Below are 21361 nucleotides of genomic sequence, written 5' to 3' on the forward strand. Positions count from 1 at the left end.
GCTGGCGTGCCCTCAGGTGGACGCCTTGGTTAGCGCTGTTGTCAAGCGCACCACCATTCCAGTGGAGGGGGGGGCGGCCCTCAAGGACGCTCATGACAGACGCCTGGACGCCATCCTGAAACACACCTTTGAGGTAGCAGCTCTGTCTTTGCGAATCGCAACCTGCTGCACCGTGGTAACGCGTTCCTGTTTGTCACAGGTCAGGAACAATGCCCCGGCAGCTGACATGGAGTCAGCTCTCTCGTTCCTTACGGATGCCGCCTCCGACCTAGTCCGTACAACAGCCAAGGGGTCTCATCCTCAGTAGCAGCCAGGAGGCAGCTCTGGATACGAAACTGGTCAGCCGACGCCCCTTCTAAGACACGTCTCACTAGAATGCCGTTCAAGGGGTCTCTTCTGTTTGGCAGTGACCTAGATAAACTGGCCAGCACATGGGGTGCCTCTCCAGTACCTCGACTGCCGGAGGATAGGTCCAAGAGGAACCAGCGCACCTTTCCAAGGCCTTCCAGAGGTAGAAGCTCCCAACGCTTCACTCCCTATAGGAGTCGCTACCAGGCACCTCGTCCTCAGGCCAGGAACCAGTCCTTTCGGACCAAGCAGCGCAAGAGGGGAGCCGGCTCGGGTTCGGGTCCCGGCCGCACCCCACAATGAGAATCAGCCGATCCATCCGGGGGTCGAAGCCATAGGGGGCAGGTTAACCCTCTTCTACCCCAGATGGGTAGAGATTACGTCGGACCAGTGGGTCCTCGCCATCATCCGAGAGGGGTATTATCTGGACTTCCATCACATCCCTCCGGACAAGTTCGGGGAATCTCCATGTCCAAGCCACAAGAAAACAGCACTGGAAGCTACCCTGGCGAGGCTCCTGTCCTTGAAAGCCATAATCCCAGTACCTGCATGGGAAATGGATTCTGGGCACTATTCCATTTATGGCTGGCTGGCTGGCAGATCCCCTCCAATTTACCTGCTCGAATCGACCGACAAGGACCACCAACAAAGGGTCCCTCCATGTGCCATCCCTAAAGAAAGCACACCTCACAGCTACAAGGGATCGGGCGCTCTCCATTGCTGGACCTATGCACTGGAACTCACTCCCAACCCACCTCAGACTTGAACCTTGTATCACCAAATTCAGAGCCCAGCTCAAAACCTGGCTATTCAAACAAGTCTTTCCCCAACACCCTTGATGAATATTGAATTGTGATGGATCATGACCTGAATTTGACTATGACCTTGTTCTTATGACATTATAGTTCACTTGTTGTTTGTTCCTATGCTTCTCTGCTCTCCTTATGGTTTTTTGTACCCCTTACCCTTCCCCTGTTACTTGTAATTTCCATTGCTTTTGTTCCAAGTAAACCAAGGTGATGTTTCGACTAACATCGGTATAGAAGACTTTTAAATAAATAAATAAATAAATAAATAAATAAATAAATAAATAAATAAATAAATTTCATGGTACCCAAGAAAGAGGGCACTTTCTGGCCCGTATTGGACCTCAAGTCAGTCAACCAATACTTAAGGGTCCCGAGGTTTCGCATGGAAACTCTGCGCTCAGTCAAGACCGCAGTACAGCCAGGGGAATTCCTCACGGCCTTAGATTTGTCAGAAGCCTACCTGCATATCCTGATCCATCGGGATCATCAGCGCTACCTACGCTTCAAGGTTCTGGGACAACACTTCCAATTCCGGGCTTTGCCCTTCGGGTTAGCCACGGCGCCGCGGACCTTCACCAAGGTGATCGTAGCAGTAGCAGCGGCGCTCAGATGAGAAGGAATCCTTGTCCATCCCTACCTAGACGATTGGCTGATCAGAGCGAAATCACGAGAAGAGAGCCATCGGGCAACCAACAGAGTGATCGCCCTTCTGGAAAGCCTGGAATGGGTAGTCAACCTAAGCAAGAGTTGCCTACAGCCTTCCCAATCACTGGAATACCTGGGAGTCCGGTTCGACACCCAGGCAGACAAAGTCAGCCTAACCACCAAGAGAAGGTTAAAGCTCCAGACCCGTTTACGGTCCCTGATGGGAGTCAGCTGGCCCATAGCCTGGGATTACCTGCAGGTTCTCGGTCTCATGGCATCCACCCTGGAAGTGGTACCATGGGCAAGGCCCCATATGAGACCATTACAACACTCCCTCCTCTCTCGGTGGAGCCAACGTGTACAGAATCACACCATACATCTACCTCTACCCGCCAGAGTGCGGACCCAGCTACGGTGGTGGTTACAGTCCGACCACACGAGCAGGGGGTCGAAGATGTCCTCCCCCACATGGAACCTGCTCACCACAGATGCCAGCCTGAGCGGATGGGGGAGCACACTGCGAAGAGCTCACCGCCCAAGGACGGTGGAACAGAGTGGAGTCGGGGTGGAACATCAACCGCCTAGAGGCACGGGCAGTCCGATTAGCCTGCCTGCGATTTGCTCACAGATTGAAGAACAGAGCAGTCAGAGTGATGTCCGACAACGCCACCACGGTGGCATACATCAACCGATAGGGCGGAACCAGAAGCCAACAAATGTCCCTAGAGATAGCCCCGCTGATGGCTTGGGCAGAGGCGAATCTCCAGGACATCTCCCCCGTCCACATTGCCGGAAGGGACAACAACGCGGCAGACTTCCTCAGCAGGGAAAGCCTAAATCCGGGAGAGTGGCAGCTGTCCCCCACAGCCTTCCAGATGATCGTGGATCAGTGGGGGATTCCGGACATGGACCTGTTAGCGGACAGGTCCAATGCTCAAGTACCCAGATACTTCAGCCGCAAGCGAGATCCGTTCTCTCACGGGATCGACGCCCTGGTTCAGTCTGGCCATTGAGAGGGCTAGATTGAAGAAAAGAGGTTACTTGGAGCCGGTGATGGATACACTCCTCCGAGCTCGCAAGTTTTCCACATCACTCACATATATAAGGATCTGGAGAGTATTTGAAGCCTGGTGCGACATGCGGTGTTTAATGCCGCACTCAATGGCTTGTTCCTCTTACCGGCACTCAATGGCTTGTTCCTCTTACTGGCATAAGAGGAACAAGCCATTGAGTGCGGCATTAAACACCGCATGAATTAGACGGAAGCAAACATTCAGGCATTTAAGCATTGGAGTTATGTTGGCGGGAATTAATCTTGCACCTTGTCAAGTTCAAATTTTACAGCTTCCTGACTAGAACATAGTCCCTGAAGCAGCACAAATTGCGAAACGTATGTCGGACTATAGGAGCTCGTAGATGTATGAGCACCCTCATTCGGAAGTTCATCTCATTCTCTGCTAACAAGAGACGGCAGCATTGAAGATAATTTTTGGAAGTGCGGCGGCGCTCCGCACAAGTAAAATATATACTGAAGACAAAGGTTTGGAAACGCTGTGGCGCTCCACTCAAGTAAGAAAATTCCGCTTCAAATATACTTTAATAGCATCAACAAGATTTTATTATAAATGAACAAAAATAAGATGAAAAAGAAAAATTTAATAAAGCAGTGAAGGACATTACTGGACCGATGATTAAATGTGACCCGTTGTGGTTGTAAAACGGGGCTAACTGCCTAAATCAACCAAGGGTGGTATGATGGTCCACAGTTTCAGATAAATTTCATGCACAAAAAAATTTAAAAAAATTTTTGGTTTTTGCGACGTCTTTTTGAGAGACTTCAATTACCCCAATATTGACTGGGTAAATGTATCATTGGGACACGCTAGAGAGAACACGTTCCTGGATGGAATAAATGATAGCTTTATGGAGCAATTGGTTCAGGAACTGACAAGAGAGGGAGCAATTTTAGATCTAATTCTCAGTGGAGCACAGGATTTGGTGAGAGAGGTAACGGTGGTGGGGCCGCTTGGCAATAGTGATCATAATATGATCAAATTTGAATTGACTGGAAGAGGAGCAGTATGCAAATCCACGGCTCTCGTGCTAAACTTTCAAAAGGGAAACTGATAAAATGAGAAAAATTGTTAGGAAAAAACTGAAAGGTGCAGCTACAAAAGTAAAAAGTGTGCAAGAGGTGTGGTCATTGTTAAAAAAAAAACAAAAAACAAACCATTCTAGAAGCACAGTCCAGATGTATTCCACACATTAAGAAAGGTGGAAAGAAGGCAAAACGATTACCGGCATGGTTAAAAGGGGAGGTGAAAGAAGCTATTTTAGCCAAAAGATCTTCAATCAAAAATTGGAAGAAGGATCCAACAGAAGAAACTAGGATAATGCATAAACGTTGGCAAGTTAAATATAAGACATTGATAAGACATGCTAAGAGAGAATTTGAAAAGAAGTTGGCCGTAGAGGCAAAAACTCACAGTAAAAACTTTTAAAAATATATCTGAAGCAGAAAGCCTGTGAGGGAGTCAGTTGGACCCTTAGATGATCGAGGGGTTAAATGGGCACTTAGAGAAGATAAGGCCATCGTGGAAAGATTAAATGATTTCTTTGCTTCGGTGTTTACTGAAGAGGATGTTGGGGAGGTACCCGTACTGGAGAAGGTTTTCATGCGTGATGATTCAGATGGACTGAATCAAATCACGGTGAACCTAGACGATGTGGTAGACCTGATTGACAAACGGAAGAGCAGTAAATTATCTGGACTGGATGGTATACACCCCAGAGTTCTGAAGGAACTAAAAAATTGACATTTCAGACCTATTAGTAAAAATGTGTAACCTATCATTAAAATCATCCATTGTACCTGAAGACTGGAGGATAGCTAATGTAACCCCAATATTTAAAAAGGGCTCCACGGGCGATCCGGGACACTACAGACCGGTTAGCCTGCGTTCAGTGCCAGGAAAAATAGTGGAAAGTGTTCTAAACATCAAAATCACAGAACATATAGAAAGACATGGTTTAATGGAACAAAGTCGGCATGGCTTTACCCAAGGCAAGACTTGCCTCACAAATCTGCTTCACTTTTTTGAAGGAGTTAATAAACATGTGGATAAAGGTGAACCAGTAGATGTAGTGTACTTGGATTTTCAGAAGATGTTTGACAAAGTTCCTCATGAGAGGCTTCTAGGAAAAGTAAAAAGTCATGGGATAGATGACAATGTCCTTTCGTGGTTTGCAAACTGGCTAAAAGGCAGGAAACAGAGAATAGGATTAAATGGACAATTTTCTCAGTGGAAGGGAGTGGGCAGTGGAGTGCCTCAGGGATCTGTATTGGGACCCTTACTTTTCAATATATTTATAAATGATCTGGAAAGAAATATGATGAGTGAGATAATCAAATTTGCAGATGATACAAAATTGTTCAGAGTAGTTAAATCACAAGCAGATTGTGATAAATTGCAGGAAGACCTTGTGAGACTGGAAAATTGGGCATCAAAATGGCAGATGAAATTTAATATAGGGAAAAATAACCCTTGCTATAGTTACACAATGTTAGGTTCCGTATTAGGTGCTACAACCCAAGAAAGAGATCTAGGCATCATAGTGGATAACACATTGAAATCGTTGGTTCAGTGTGCTGCGGCAGTCAAAAAAGCAAACAGAATGTTGGGAATTATTAGAAAGGGAATGGTGAATATAACGGAAAATGTCATAATGCCTCTGTATTGCTCCATGGTGAGACCGCACCTTGAATACTGTGTACAATTCTGGTTGCTGCATCTCAAAAAAGATATAATTGCGATGGAGAAGGTACAGAGAAGGGCTACCAAAATAAGGGGAATGGAACAGCTCCCCTATGAGGAAAGACTAAAGAGGTTAGGACTTTTCAGCTTGGAGAAGAGATGGCTGAGATGGGGATATGATAGAGGTGTTTAAAATCATGAGAGGTCTAGAACGGGTAGATGTGAATTGGTTATTTACTCTTTCGTATAATAGAAAGACTAGGGGGCACTCCATTAAGTTACCATGTGGCACATTTAAAACTTATCGGAGAAAGTTCTTTTTTACTCAACGCACAATTAAACTCTGGAATTTGTTGCCAGAGGATGTGGTTAGTGCATTTAGTATATCTGTGTTTAAAAAAGGATTGGATAAGTTCTTGGAGGAGAAATCCATTACCTGCTATTAATTAAGATGACTTAGATAATAGCCACTGCTATTACTAGCAACGGTAACATGGAGTAGACTTAGTTTTTGGGTACTTGCCAGGTTCTTATGGCCTGGATTGGCCACTGTTGGAAACAGAATGCTGGGCTTGATGGACCCTTGGTTTGACCCAGTATGGCATGTTCTTATGTTCAAAATGGTGTAGGGTCTCTAGCGGAAGACTTTGAGGAGAGGCTGAAGGATCTGAATATGTGAATCCTGGAAGAGAGGAAGTGCAGGGGAGATATGATACAGACCTTCAGATACCTAAAAGGTTTTAATGATACACAAACTTTCACCCTTTTCTGTTAGAAATTAGAACTATGGCTCACAAAATGAAAGTCTAGGGGGGAATAACTCAGATCCAAGATCAGGAAATATTTCTTCATGGAGAAGGTGGTGGATGCCTGGAATGTCTTCTGGAGGAGGTGGTGAGGATGAAAACTGTAAATGAATGCAAGATGACATGGGATAAACACTGTGGATGCCTAAAGCAGTTATTACCCTTAGAAAGCATAGGAGTAAACCGGAGTGAAGGCTACTCTGCTCTACCTCGGTATATAAAAAAATGCTAAATAAAAAAATAAATAAATAAGATTACTACCATTAACTGATTAGCCTTGATGCTTTTGGTGCAACTGCAACATCGCTTTCTGCTTCAGGGAGGGTGAAGGGGAATTAGATTCAGACAACAATCAGTGATGAGCTCTGACTTTTATGGTATGGGGTACTGATACACGGACATTGGGCGGGAAACACAAGGGGGGAAACACAAGAGTGCTTCTATAGCCAAGACCAAAAGCAAAGCAGGTTCAAGCAGCAGCATCTGCTTGTAAATATTACTAAACTTAACATAAGGGTGGGGGGTAACCATCATGGAGCAGCAGTTGTTACCCTAAACAGAAACATAGGGCTAACCTGCATGTAGTGGCAGTTACTACCTTAGGAAACTTGCTGAGCAGACTGGATAGACCATTTGGTCTTTCTGTCATCAGAGGATGGAGGCACAGGCTCCAGCTCCTTGAGGATTGGGTAATGAGGTCTTGGGGCCCCATCTCTGGTACCAGAGATAGGTGGCCATCTGTCTCTGTTTTATCAGAGATGGGACCAAATTACTACAGATCAATGGGTCCTGGAAAATGAGAATTGGTTATGCTCTTGAATTTACTTGTACTGTTTCCAATGCTTTTATGGTTTCTCCTTGTCACTCAAGGAAGACATACTGTAAAGACTACAGTGCAGAGAATTCTGCTTAAAAGCTAACTTCAACTCAAATAACATGACTTGTGATCTTTGAGGTAAGCTGTGTTATTTGATTTGCATGATTTATGGCGATAATTAGCTAATTAGCATGCATTTACATACTAATCTTGAGGCAGTCCCAGAGAGGTTCCTTCTTCTGTTCCTGTGCAGATAAGACTCTTAAATTTCTTCTGGGGGATAAAAGACTCTTAAATTTCTGGGGTGCAATTCTGAGGGAAAAAAGAAAAAACCGAAAAAAAACCCCTGCTTGTTTTCTTTCACTATTCTTCTAATTGCTTTGTGCTGCACTAAAATCTGGGCTCTCTGAGCAGTAGAACTTCTGTGTTTTATACCTTTCTCTAGGTCTGTTGTTATACAATAATTGTAACTGTTGCTTGCAAACTGTTATTTTTAAGATCCAGTATACCTGCTTTTCTATTATTGTATAGCTGTTCTTTAATAATCTGGTTAATATTGGCACAGAAGTGCTGAGGGGGTCCTTTAATAGGTAAGAACTAGAAGTTTTAATAGGTAAGAACTAGAAGTTTCCTAAGGTGTCCAGTTAAGGCCAGTTTGGGTGTGGCAGAGAAGGTAAATAGTGACCTGGCTGGGCATTGCAGACTACTTGAGGCAGTCCCAGAGAGGTTCCTTCTTCTGTTCCTGTGCAGATAAGACTCTTAAATTTCTTCTGGGGGATAAAAGACTCTTAAATTTCTGGGGTGCTCTTCTGAGGGAAAAAAGAAAAAAACCAAAAAAACCCCCTGCTTGTTTTCTTTCACTATTCTTCTAATTGCTTTGTGCTGCACTAAAATCTGGGCTCTCTGAGCAGTAGAACTTCTGTGTTTTATACCTTTCTCTAGGTCTGTTATTATACAATAATTGTAACTGTTGCTTGCAAACTGTTATTTTTAAGATCCAGTATACCTGCTTTTCTATTATTGTATAGCTGTTCTTTAATAATCTGGTTAATATTGGCACAGAAGTGCTGAGGGGGTCCTTTAATAGCTAAAGGACTAATAAAGTTCCAGAAAGTGTCCTGCTTGTCCCAGGTTCAACTGTTTCCCTCCCACTCTACCCCTCTACCCACCCACCCCTGGGATTAGATTACTAATATAGACTGTCTAAATTAGCATTAGCAACAAGATCAATTAGTAAGTTAACAGCTAAGGACATACCAATCCAAAACTTAACCAATATGAGAACTATCCAATGCAACTGTTGTAGAGCCTTTATTCTGAGGGAAAGCATCTGGAGACTTGGAGCTTGCCCGATCTGTGCACAGCTCTCTTCTTTGAAAACGGAGCTGACTGAGGTTAAAGCTCAATTAGCTTCAATTAAAAGAATTACACCCATATTGCATTACTCAGAAAATAATTCCCCAACACCAAAGAATAACCAGGAGTCAAGAAAAAGAAATACAGTAGACTCAGGTAGGATAACACGTGTCCCACAGTCACCCATTCTTGACAGATGGGAAGCCAACAAGTATACCCCCCCACTCAATCAGTTCATCAAGTAAATCATTAAAAAACAGGATCACAGTGGGCTCTGGTAGAATTAGACCTGTAACAAGGAGACACACACAGTATCAAATGCAACAAGAACATAAAGCCCTCCCTATATTAACTGAAGAAATTCTAGAGAAAAACATTGAGATGGATAACTCTGTCATCAATGGCACAACTGCAAAAGGAACAAGTAAAGTGAATAACAAATCTCAACTAAAGTCTCATAAGGAGTACAGGAAAAGCAATAACCGTAAAGAGAGTACCTGGAAAGCTATGACTACAAACGCTCATAGTTTGGGAAATAAAATCCCAGATCTGCAGGCCCTAATGACAGAGGCAGAACTGGACATCGTTGCTATCACAGAGACATGGTTCACAGAATCTCATGATTGGGATACGGCAATACCAGGCTATAATTTGTTAAGGAAGGACAGAGTGGATAGAAAAGGGGGAGGTGTGGCTCTTTATGTCAGAAATAATATCCAAGCATCTGAGCTGCAAGGAAGTTGGGGCAAGGAAGAAGCACTATGGGTAGACCTAAAAACAGATGATGGAGCATCCATTTATATTGGAGTGGTTTACAGGCCTCCAAACCAAAAGGAAGAGCTGGACAGAGATCTGGTTGAAGACATCCATAAGATAGGTAAGAAAGGGGAAGTGGTGATCATTGGTGACTTTAATATGCCAGATGTAGACTGGAAAATCCCATCTGCAGAATCTAAAAACAGTAGAGCAATACTGGATGCCATGCAAGTATCTTTGTTCAAACAAATGGTATTGGAACCCACGAGAGAAGGAACTATTCTCGACTTAGTGCTCAATAATGGAGAAATCGTCTCTGATGTCAAGGTGGGCGCCCACCTCAGCACCAGTGATCATCAAACGGTATGGTTTAATATCACTAAAAGAATATGGAAAAGGAGCACAAAGACCAGAGTTTTACAGTTCAAAAACACAGACTTTGAGGAAATGGGGAAGTACCTAGAGGAAGAACTAAATGGATGGGAAAATGAGAGAGATGTGGATCAACAGTGGACCAATCTAAAAGGAGCAATCGCCAAGGCAACTGCTCTATATGTTAGAAATGTAAAGAAAAGCAAAGAAAAATGAAACCTATCTGGTTCTCAAAGGAGGTGGCTGACAAAATTAAAGCTAAAAGAACTGCATACAAGAAATACAAAAGATCCCAAAGGAAGGAGCACAAAGAAGAATATTTGTATCAACTGAGGGAGACAAAGAAATTAATCAAGTTGGCAAAAAGTCAAGCAGAAGAGAGGATTGCCAAGGAGATAAAATATGGTGACAAAACATTTTTCAGATACATCAGCGAAAAGAGAAAGGTCCAAAGTGGTATAGTGAAATTGAAAGGTGGAAATGATCAATGTGTGGAGGGAGACGAAGAAATGGCAGAAATATTAAACGAATACTTCAGCTCTGTGTTCACTAAAGAAGACCCTGGAGAAGGACCATCTCTACACAACAAGAAACTGGAGGGAAGCGGAACAGAGGAAAATCCATTTACAGTAGATAATGTATGGGAAGAGCTAAAGAATCTGAAAGTGGACAAAGCCATGGGGCCTGATGGGATTCATCCAAGGATATTGAGGGAGCTCAGAGATGTGCTGGCGGGACCGCTGTGCGACCTGTTCAATAGATCCCTAGAAACGGGAGTGGTGCCGAGTGATTGGAGAAGAGCGGTGGTGGTCCCGCTTCACAAGAGTGGGAACAGAGAGAAGGCTGGTAACTACAGACCGGTTAGCCTCACTTCAGTGGTGGGAAAAGTAATGGAGTCACTGTTGAAAGAGAGAATAGTGAACTATCTACAGTCCGGAGAATTGATGGACCAGAGGCAGCATGGATTCACCAGAGGAAGATCCTGTCAGACAAATCTGATTGACTTTTTTGACTGGGTAACCAAGGAATTGGATAGAGGAAGAGCGCTCGATATCATATACTTGGATTTCAGCAAAGCTTTTGATACGGTTCCGCACAGGAGACTGGTGAATAAAACGAGAAGCTTGGGAGTGAGTGCCGAGGTGGTGACCTGGATTGCAAATTGGTTGACGGACAGAAGACAATGTGTGATGGTAAATGGAACCTTCTCTGAAGAGAGAGCGGTTTTAAGTGGTGTACCGCAAGGTTCGGTGTTGGGACCGGTCCTGTTCAATATCTTTGTGAGCGACATTGCGGACGGGATAGAAGGTAAGGTTTGTCTTTTTGCGGATGACACTAAGATCTGCAACAGAGTGGACACGCCGGAAGGAGTGGAGAGAATGAGACGGGATCTAAGGAAACTGGAAGAGTGGTCGAAGATATGGCAGCTGAGATTCAATGCCAAGAAGTGCAAAGTCATGCATATGGGGAGTGGAAATCCAAATGAACTGTATTCAATGGGGGGGAAAGGCTGATGTGCACGGAGCAGGAGAGGGACCTTGGGGTGATGGTGTCTAATGATCTGAAGTCGGCGAAACAATGCGACAAGGCGATAGCTAAAGCCAGAAGAATGCTGGCTGCATAGAGAGAGGAATATCGAGTAAGAAAAGGGAAGTGATTATTCCCTTGTACAGGTCCTTGGTGAGGCCTCACCTGGAGTACTGTGTTCAGTTCTGGAGACCGTACCTTCAAAAAGACAAAGACAAGATGGAGGCGGTACAGAGAAGGGCGACCAGGAAGGTGGAGGATCTTCATCGGATGACGTACGAGGAGAGATTGAAGAATCTAAATATGTACACCCTGGAGGAAAGGAGGAGCAGAGGTGATATGATACAGACTTTCAGATACTTGAAAGGTGTTAATGATCAAAAGACAACGACAAACCTTTTCCTAAGGAAAAAAATCAGCAGAACCAGGGGTCACGATTTGAAGCTCCAGGGAGGAAGATTCAGAACCAATGTCAGGAAGTATTTCTTCACGGAGAGGGTGGTGGATGCCTGGAATGCCCTTCCGGAGGATGTGGTGAAGACCAGAACTGTGAAGGACTTCAAAGGGGCGTGGGATAAACACTGTGGATCCATAAAGTCAAGAGGCTGCCAATGAAGAGTGGGTGACTCGCCAGAATGATGGCTACTGCCTGGAGTCAATACCCTTATTAAATAAACATACACAGGCTTGACTCCAACATCGCTCTAAGCTTCAACAGCAAGAGGAAATGTGGAAAAAAGGATTCACACTCACAAAGAGGGGAGTAGCTGGCTTGTTACGGCGGTTACTACCCCAAATCAAATAAGCCTGATACTTCACTTTCAATGCATATACAGCATAGTTCTCTGATTCAACGACAGGGGAGAAGAAAAGAGGGTTCGCACTCACAAAGCGGGGAGTAGCTGGCTTGTTACGGCGGTTACTACCCCAAACCAAATGGGCCTGATACTTCACTTTCGATGCACATCCAGCATGGCTCTCTGCTTCAACGGCATGGGAGAAGACTTATACGTCACGCATATCCAGCATAGCTCCCTGCTTCAACGGCAGGGGAGAAGAAAAACAACCAATAAGGGCTAATAACATAGTCTGGGTAAAACAAATAAGCATGGGTGCAGCTTGCTTATTGCGGCGGCTACTACCCCAAACTAATCAAGCTAGATATTTCACTTGGATGCAGCTCCATCACTGCTCTCTACATTAAAGGTGGGGATGGAAGGGAAATAGAACCAAGAGCTAAGAGAAACAGATAAGTATGAGAGAAAATATGTGTGAAGCTTGCTGGGCAGACTAGATGGGCCATTTGGTCTTCTTCTGCCGTCATTTCTATGTTTCTATGTAATCAGCTACACTGTACCAGAGGCAGAATAACACAAGATATTTCAAAAACCATGCATTATCCCTCTATTAGGCTACACAGCATGAGGTAAACAGCTACCAGGGCTTTGTACATAAGCCCCAGAATACCTGGTAATGAGATTAAAGTGATCCCTATCTTTGATTGAATTGCAACTATTAACTCACTTTTGAGATTTTAAATGTTTTCCTTCATTCTCCCTAATGCTTATTTTTCTTTCCTGCCTGTCTTGACTAGACTGTACACTCCTTGGAGCAGGGACGGTCTTTTAGGTGTATTTATATGGTACTCCATACATCATGCAGTTCTGTATAAATGTTTATTAATAATATTGGTATTCTAGGGCTTGGTGTAATATTTCAGTGTTGCTTTTTCATAGGTAGAGTTGTTACTGTTTGACTTGTGAGAGTTAATTCTATTTTGGAATGGCAGGTTTGCTTACATCGCTTCTGGGTTACTTTTTTGTCCAGGGTCTTGAGTTACTTTTCAAAATGTGTGGTATCAGGACTGTGTGTAACTGTTACTGGGTTGATGATAAAATCTGAATTTTTTTGCATGGTTAATAGAAATGGAAATATGTAAGTTCAGTTCAGCCAGTTATGTCAGAGATAATCTTCAGCCAATGCATTATACATTTCTTTTAATTTATAAATTTCTTATTTCCTAGCATGTAGCCAGATGGACTCAGAACGAATGGGTATAGTATGCTCGTGCTAGCAGTTGGAGACGGAACTGACGTCAGCACAGGTATATATACCCCCACAGGAAGCGTAGCAACTCAGTAATTTCCGTCTCCAAAGCAGTTTGGAGAGCCTGCACGCTCGCAGAGCGTGTTTTCCAATACAATTTCTATTTTCTACTGTCTCTATTCTACTTACTAAAATTTCTCCAGGAACATCGAGCCCCGCACTCCTGCGGTGATACCCTACGGTCCCTCCCCCAGTTGAGTTTTCCGGGGTGATTTCCGCGATCCCTCGGAGGTCTAGGCCTCGGTCCGGTGGCCGAATCGCGGCAGGGATCTAGCCCCCGAGCGTGAAGGACTCGGGTCGGGCTGAGAGGCGCCTCGGTCCTGGCGTGGACTTAGCCCTGAGCGAGACGAGTTCGGTGGCTCAGAGGCAGCGGGTGAAATTCCTCAAGCGCGGCGGTGAAGGTACTTACCCTCTCCCCCCGCAGCCGGAGACTGCCCGGGTTACAGCCGGGAAGCGCCGAGGATCAGGTAAGGCGTACATCTCTTACTTTTTGTCTCCGAGGGACGAGGATCGGCGGCGTGGCCTGTAGGCGGCACGCTGGGGAGGGCGCCATTTTGTTGGCCTTGTTCAGGTATTGAGCGCCCATGATAGGCGCCTGTCTATGTCTAAGCGCATATTGTATATCATTGTGCGAATATTGCTGACCGCATACTAATGAGCGCATATTGGATATCATTGAACGTATGTTGCTGACCGCATACTAATGAGCGCATATTGGATATCATTGAGCGTATATTGCTGACTGCATATTAATGAGCGCCTGTTGTATTAAGCGTATATTGCAGTCGCATATTATTGAGCGCCTGTTGTATTAAGCGCATATTGCTGCCGCATATTATTGAGCGCCTGTTGTATTAAGCGCATATTGCCACCGCATATTATTGAGCGCCTGTTCTATTAAGCACCATCTTGCTGCCGCATATTATTGAGCGCCTGTTCTATTAAGCGCATTTTGCTGCCGCATATTATTGTGCGCCTGTTCTACTAAGCGCATATTGCTGCCGCATATTATTGAGCGCATATTGTATTGGGCGTATATTCCTCAGCGCTACATTTCCAAGCCGCGATGGAACAGAACGCCTCAGCGTCTTCAGCGGCGGCGCCTCCTGATTCCGGCATTAAAGCCCTCGGCCTCTGCTCAGCATGCCAGCTTAGAGCCACGCATAGCGAGGAGCCAGACTCCCTTTGTGCCCAATGTGAGGAGGCCGTGGGAGCCTCGGGCCAGGTCCTGTCTCAACCCGGGTTTGCTGACAGTTCCCCAGGGGCACCCCGGATCTAGCGGGCAGTCTCGAACAACCTGGAATCCCGGGGGATCTGGTACCCCGACGATTAGAGACCGCTTCCATTTCCTGGGTGGATCTCTTTAAGGGGATTCATGCCTTTGTACAGATGCAATCAGCTTCCCGTCCAGGCCCGGCTGCTGCGGCCGCTGCTGTTGTTACTCCAGCTGATCCTGCCCCTTGACCTTCGCGCCCTTATTATGGGCACCCGCCTCCGAGCAGTCCGGTTCAGGCGGACCCTGATGTCTCGGAGAATGAGTCCGAACCCCCGGAGGAGGGGGAACTTCCCTCAGGGATTGAGCCATATCGAACCATGAGGCGGTTCTTCCCTAAGGAGGATCTCTCCGACCTGGTATCTCAGTGCCTGGCGGAGTTGGCTATTACAGGTCCCAGCACTTCGGTGCCCTCTACGCAGAACCCCCTGCTGGAAGGTCTTCGTCCTACAGCCCGCCATTTTCCTTTCTTGCAAACAGCGCAGCAACTGATAGATTTGGAATGGGCTGCACCAGCGGCCTCATTCAAAGGGGGTCGGGCCCTGACGGGCATGTACCCCCTGGAATCACGGTGAACCTAGAAGATGTGGTAGGCCTGATTGACAAACTGAAGAGTAGTAAATCACCTGGACCGGATGGTATACACCCCAGAGTTCTGAAGGAACTAAAAAATGAAATTTCAGACCTATTAGTAAAAATTTGTAACTTATCATTAAAATCATCCATTGTACCTGAAGACTGGAGAATAGCAAATGTAACCCCAATATTTAAAAAGGGCTCCAGGGGCGATCCGGGAAACTACAGACCGGTTAGCCTGACTTCAATGCCAGGAAAAATAGTGGAAAGTGTTCTAAACATCAAAATCACAGAACATATAGAAAGACATGGTTTAATGGAACAAAGTCAGCATGGCTTTACCCAGGGCAAGTCTTGCCTCACAAATCTGCTTCACTTTTTTGAAGGAGTTAATAAACATGTGGATAAAGGTGAACCGGTAGATATAGTATACTTAGATTTTCAGAAGGCGTTTGACAAAGTTCCTCATGAGAGGCTTCTAGGAAAAGTAAAAAGTCATGGGATAGGTGGCGATGTCCTTTCGTGGATTGCAAACTGGCTAAAGACAGGAAACAGAGTGTAGGATTAAATGGGCAATTTTCTCAGTGGAAGGGAGTGGACAGTGGAGTGCCTCAGGGATCTGTATTGGGACCCTTACTGTTCAATATATTTATAAATGATCTGGAAAGAAATACGACAAGTGAGATAATCAAATTTGCAGATGACACAAAATTGTTCAGAGTAGTTAAATCACAAGCAGATTGTGATAAATTGCAGGAAGACCTTGTGAGACTGGAAAATTGGGCATCCAAATGGCAGATGAAATTTAATGTGGATAAGTGCAAGGTGATGCATATAGGGAAAAATAACCCATGCTATAATTACACAATGTTGGGTTCCATATTAGGTGCTACAACCCAAGAAAGAGATCTAGGTGTCATAGTGGATAACACATTGAAATCGTCGGTGCAGTGTGCTGCGGCAGTCAAAAAAGCAAACAGAATGTTGGGAATTATTAGAAAAGGAATGATGAATAAAACGGAAAATGTCATAATGCCTCTGTATCGCTCCATGGTGAGACCGCACCTTGAATACTGTGTACAATTCTGGTCGCCGCATCTCAAAAAAGATATAATTGCGATGGAGAAGGTACAGAGAAGGGCTACCAAAATGATAAAGGGAATGGAACAACTCCCCTATAATGAAAGACTAGAGGTTAGGACTTTTCAGCTTGGAGAAGAGACGACTGAGGGGGGATATGATAGAGGTGTTTAAAATCATGAGAGGTCTAGAACCGGTAGATGCGAATCGGTTATTTACTAGAGATGTGAATCGTGTCCTCGATCGTCTTAACGATCGATTTCGGCTTGGAGGGGGAGGGAATTGTATCTTCGCCGTTTGGGTGTGTAGAGTATCGTGAAAATCGTTAAAATCGTGAACCTGCACACTAAAACCCCCTAAAACCCACCCCCGACCCTTTAAATTAAATCCCCCACCCTCCCGAACCCCCCCCCAAATGCCTTAAATTACCTGGGGGTCCAGCGGCGGTCCGTAGCTAAATCGGGGGAAGGGGGAGGGCAGGAAAACTGGCACACTAAAACACCCTAAAACCCATCCCCGACCCTTTAAATTAAATCCCCCACCCTCCCGAACCCCCCCCAAATGCCTTAAATTACCTGGGGGTCCAGCGGCGGTCCATAGCTAAATCGGGGGAAGGGGGAGGGCAAGAAAACCGGCACACTAAAACCCCCTTAAAACCACCCCCGACCCTTTAAATTAAATCCCCCACCCTCCCGAACCCCCCCCAAATGCCTTAAATTACCTGGGGGTCCAGCGGCGGTCCGGAACAGCCTCCTGCAATTGAATCGTGTTGTCTTCAGCCGGCGCCATTCTGCGCCGCCATTTTGCAAAATGGCGGCGGCCATAGACCAACACGATTCGACTGCAGGAGGTCGTTCAGCGGGGGTTCCGGACCCCCGCTGAACAACCTCCTGCAGTCGATCTCCTGCCGGCGCCATTTTCCGTACGGAAAACGATTCGCGGCAGGAGATCGCTCCCGGACCCCCGCTGGACCCCCAGGGACTTTTGGCCAGCTTGGGGGGCCTCCTGACCCCCACAAGACTTGCCAAAAGTCCAGCGGGGGTCCAGAACGACCTCCTGCAGTCGAATCGTGTTGGTCTATGGCCGCCATTTTGCGCCGCCATTTTGCAAAATGGCGGCGCAGAATGGCGCCGGCTGAAGACAACACGATTCAATTGCAGGAGGCCGTTCCGGACCGCCGCTGGACCCCCAGGTAATTTAAGGCATTTGGGGGGGGGGTTCGGAGGGTGGGGGATTTAATTTAAAGGGTCGGGGGTGGGTTTTAGGGGGTTTTAGTGTGCTGGTTTTCCTGCCCTCCCCCATCCCCCGATTTACGATTTTTTGACGATAAATCGGGGGAATTGGTATTGTATCGTGGCCCTAACGATTTTTGACGATTTAAAATATATCTGACGATATTTTAAATCGTCAAAAAACGATTCACATCCCTATTATTTACTCTTTCGGATAGTAGAAAGACTAGGGGGGCACTCCATGAAGTTAGCATGGGGCACATTTAAAACTAATCGGAGAAAGTTCTTTTTTACTCAACGCACAATTAAACTCTGGAATTTGTTGCCAGAGAATGTGGTTCGTGCAGTTAGTATAGCTGTGTTTAAAAAAGGATTGGATAAGTTCTTGGAGGAGAAGTCCATTACCTGCTATTAAGTTCACTTAGAGAATAGCCACTGCCATTAGCAATGGTTACATGGAATAGACTTAGTTTTTGGGTACTTGCCAGGTTCTTATGGCCTGGATTGGCCACTGTTGGAAACAGGATGCTGGGCTTGATGGACCCTTGGTCTGACCCAGTATGGCATTTTCTTATGTTCTTATGTTCTTATGTTAACCGGCAATCAAGGAGATGCTGGCATGCCCTCAGGTGGACGCCTTGGTTAGCGCTGTGGTCAAGCGCACTACCATTCCAGTTGAGGGGGGGCGGCCCTCAAGGAGCCTCATGACCGGCGACTGGACGCCATTCTGAAACAGACCTTTGAAGTGGCAGCCCTATCTTTGCGGATCGCAACCTGCTGCACAGTGGTGACGCGTTCCTGTTTGTCACAGATCAGGAACAATGCTCCGGCAACAGACATGGAGTCAGCTCTCTCGTTCCTCAAGGATGCTGCATCAGACCTAGTCCGTACAACAGCCAAGGGGGTCTCATCCTCCGTACCTGCCAGGAGGCAGCTCTGGATACGGAATTGGTCAGCCGATGCTCCTTCGAAGACACGCCTCACCAGAATGCCCTTTAGGGGTTCTTTCCTGTTCGGCAGCGACCTAGATAAACTGGCCAGCACATGAGGTGGTGCCTCTCCAGTACCTCGACTGCCGGAAGATCGGTTCAGAAGGAACCAGCGCGCCTTTCCAAGGCCCTCCAGAGGTAGAAGCTCCCAGCGCTTCACTGCCTATAGGAGTCGCTACCAGGCACCTCGTCCTCAGGCCAGGAACCAGTCCTTTCGGGCCAAGCAGCGCAAGAGGGGAGCCAGCTCGGGTTCAGGTCCCGGCCGCGCCTCACAATGAGAATCAGCCGATCCATCCGGGGGACGGAGCCATAGGGGGCAGGTTAACCCTCTTCTACCCCAGATGGGTCGAGATTACGTCGGACCAGTGGGTCCTCACCATCATCCGAGAAGGGTATTATCTGGATTTTCATCATCTCCCTCCGGACAAGTTTGTGGAATCTTCGTGTCCCATACACAAGAAGGCAGCATTGGAAGCTACCCTGGCGAGGTTCCTGTCCTTGAAAGCCATCATCCCAGTACCTGCATGGGAAATGAATTCTGGACACTATTCCATTTATTTCATGGTACCCAAGAAAGAGGGCACTTTCCGGCCCGTATTGGACCTCAAGTCAGTCAATCGATACTTAAGGGTCCTGAGGTTTCGCATGGAAACTCTGCGCTCAGTCAAGACCGCAGTACAGCCAGGGGAATTCCTCACGGCCTTAGACTTGTCAGAAGCCTACCTGCATATCCCGATCCATCCGGATCATCAGCGCTACCTACGCTTCAAGGTTCTGGGACGCCACTTCCAATTCCGGGCTCTGCCCTTCGGGTTAGCCACGGCGCCGCGGACCTTCACCAAGGTGGTCGTAGTGGTAGCAGCGGCGCTCAGACGGGAAGGAATCCTTGTCCATCCCTACCTAGACGATTGGCTGATCAGGGCGAAATCAAGAGAGGAGAGCCATCGGGCAACCAACAGAGTGATCGCCCTTCTGGAAAGCCTGGGATGGGTAGTCAACCTCAACAAGAGTTGCCTACAGCCTTCCCAATCACTGGAATACCTGGGAGTCCAGTTCGACACCCAGGCAGACACAGTCAGTCTCACTACCAAGAGAAGGTTAAAACTTCAGACGCATCTCCGGTCCTTGATGGGAGCCAGCCGTCCCATAGTTTGGGATTATCTGCAGGTTCTCGGCCTCATGGCATCCACCCTGGAAGTGGTACCCTGGGCAAGGGCCCATATGAGACCTGTACAGCGCTCCCTGCTCTCTCGCTGGAGCCCCCGCTTCCGGAATTATTCCACGCACCTACCTCTGCCAGCCAGAGTGAGGACCCAGTTACGGTGGTGGTTGCAGTCCAACCACACGAGCAGGGGGTCGAAGATGTCCTCCCCCACGTGGACTCTGCTCACCACAGATGCCAGTCTGAGCGGCTGGGGAGCACACTGCAAAGAACTCACCGCACAAGGGCGGTGGAACAGAGAAGAGTCAGGGTGGAACATCAACCTTCTAGAGGCAAGGGCCTCTAGAAGGCTGACTGCCCGGTTCCCTGCGGAACCGGGCAGTCAGAGTGATGTCAGATAACGCCACCACGGTGGCATACATCAACCGCCAGGGCGGCACCAGAAGCCGACAGGTATCTCTAGAGATAGCCCCGCTGATGGATTGGGCAGAGGCGAATCTTCAGGACATCTTCGCCGTCCACATTGCCGGGAAAGACAACACTGCGGCAGACTTCCTCAGCAGAGAAAGCCTAAATCTGGGGGAATGGCAGCTGTCACCCACAGCCTTCCAGATGATTGTGGATCAGTGGGGATTCCGGACATGGACTTACTAGCGGACAAGTCCAATGCTCAAGTACCCAGATACTTCAGCCGCAAGCGAGATCCGTTCTCTCACGGGATCGACGCCCTGGTTCAGCCATGGCCTCCAGGGACTCTGCTATATGCCTTTCTGCTGTGGCCTCTGCTGGGCGCCATCATCCATAAGATTCAGACGAACCGGGGCCTAGTTCTTCTAGTGGCACCAGACTGGCCAAGAAGACCCTGGTACGCGGACATGAGAAGACTACTGGCAGGGGAGCCCCTTCCCCTGCCTCCTCTCAGGGACCTGCTTTGTCAAGGTCCCATCCTCCACAAGGATCCGGCTCAATTCTCTCTTATGGTCTGGCCATTGAGAGGGCTAGACTGAAGAAAAGAGGTTACTCGGAGCCTGTGATAGATACACTCCTCCGAGCTCACAAGTTTTCCACATCCCTCACCTACGTAAGGATCTGGAGAGTATTTGAAGCCTGGTGCGACACACATGGCACCAATCCACATGCGACCACTTTTCCTATTGTTCTGGATTTCCTGCAGGATGGGCTCCAGAAGGGTCTCTCCCTAAGCTCCATTAAGGTTCAGGTGGCTGCGCTGTCTTGCTACGGTCCCAGGAGGGATGGCAAGACCATTCCCACGCATCCAGATGTTTCTTGCTTCCTGAAAGGAGTCAAGCACATTCGTCCGACACTGAAGTGGCCAGTGCCCCTGTGGAACCTCAACCTTGTTTTGGATTTCCTCGCGGGATCCACCTTCAGACCCCTTCGGGGCTTGTCTCTCCGTTCTCTAACTTTGAAGATGGTGTTCTTGCTGGCGGTGTGTTCAGCACACCGCATCTCAGAGCTACAAGCGCTGTCCTGCCGTGATCCCTTTCTCAGAATCACTCCTGAGGCGATCCATCTTCGCACGGTTCCCTCCTTTCTACCTAAAGTGGTCTCACAATTTCACCTCAACCAAACCATATCCTTGCCTACCACGGTGGGTTTGAAGAAATCAGAAGAAGGGCGTTTACTACGCCATCTCGACATCGGCAGATTGCTGCCCAGATATCTGGAACTGACACAAGAAGTACGAAAGACGGACCATCTGTTCGTCCTGTACAGCGGGAAGAAACAAGG

This window comes from Rhinatrema bivittatum, chromosome 13, assembly GCF_901001135.1.
Source record: "Rhinatrema bivittatum chromosome 13, aRhiBiv1.1, whole genome shotgun sequence".
Taxonomy (NCBI): Eukaryota; Metazoa; Chordata; class Amphibia; order Gymnophiona; family Rhinatrematidae; genus Rhinatrema; species Rhinatrema bivittatum.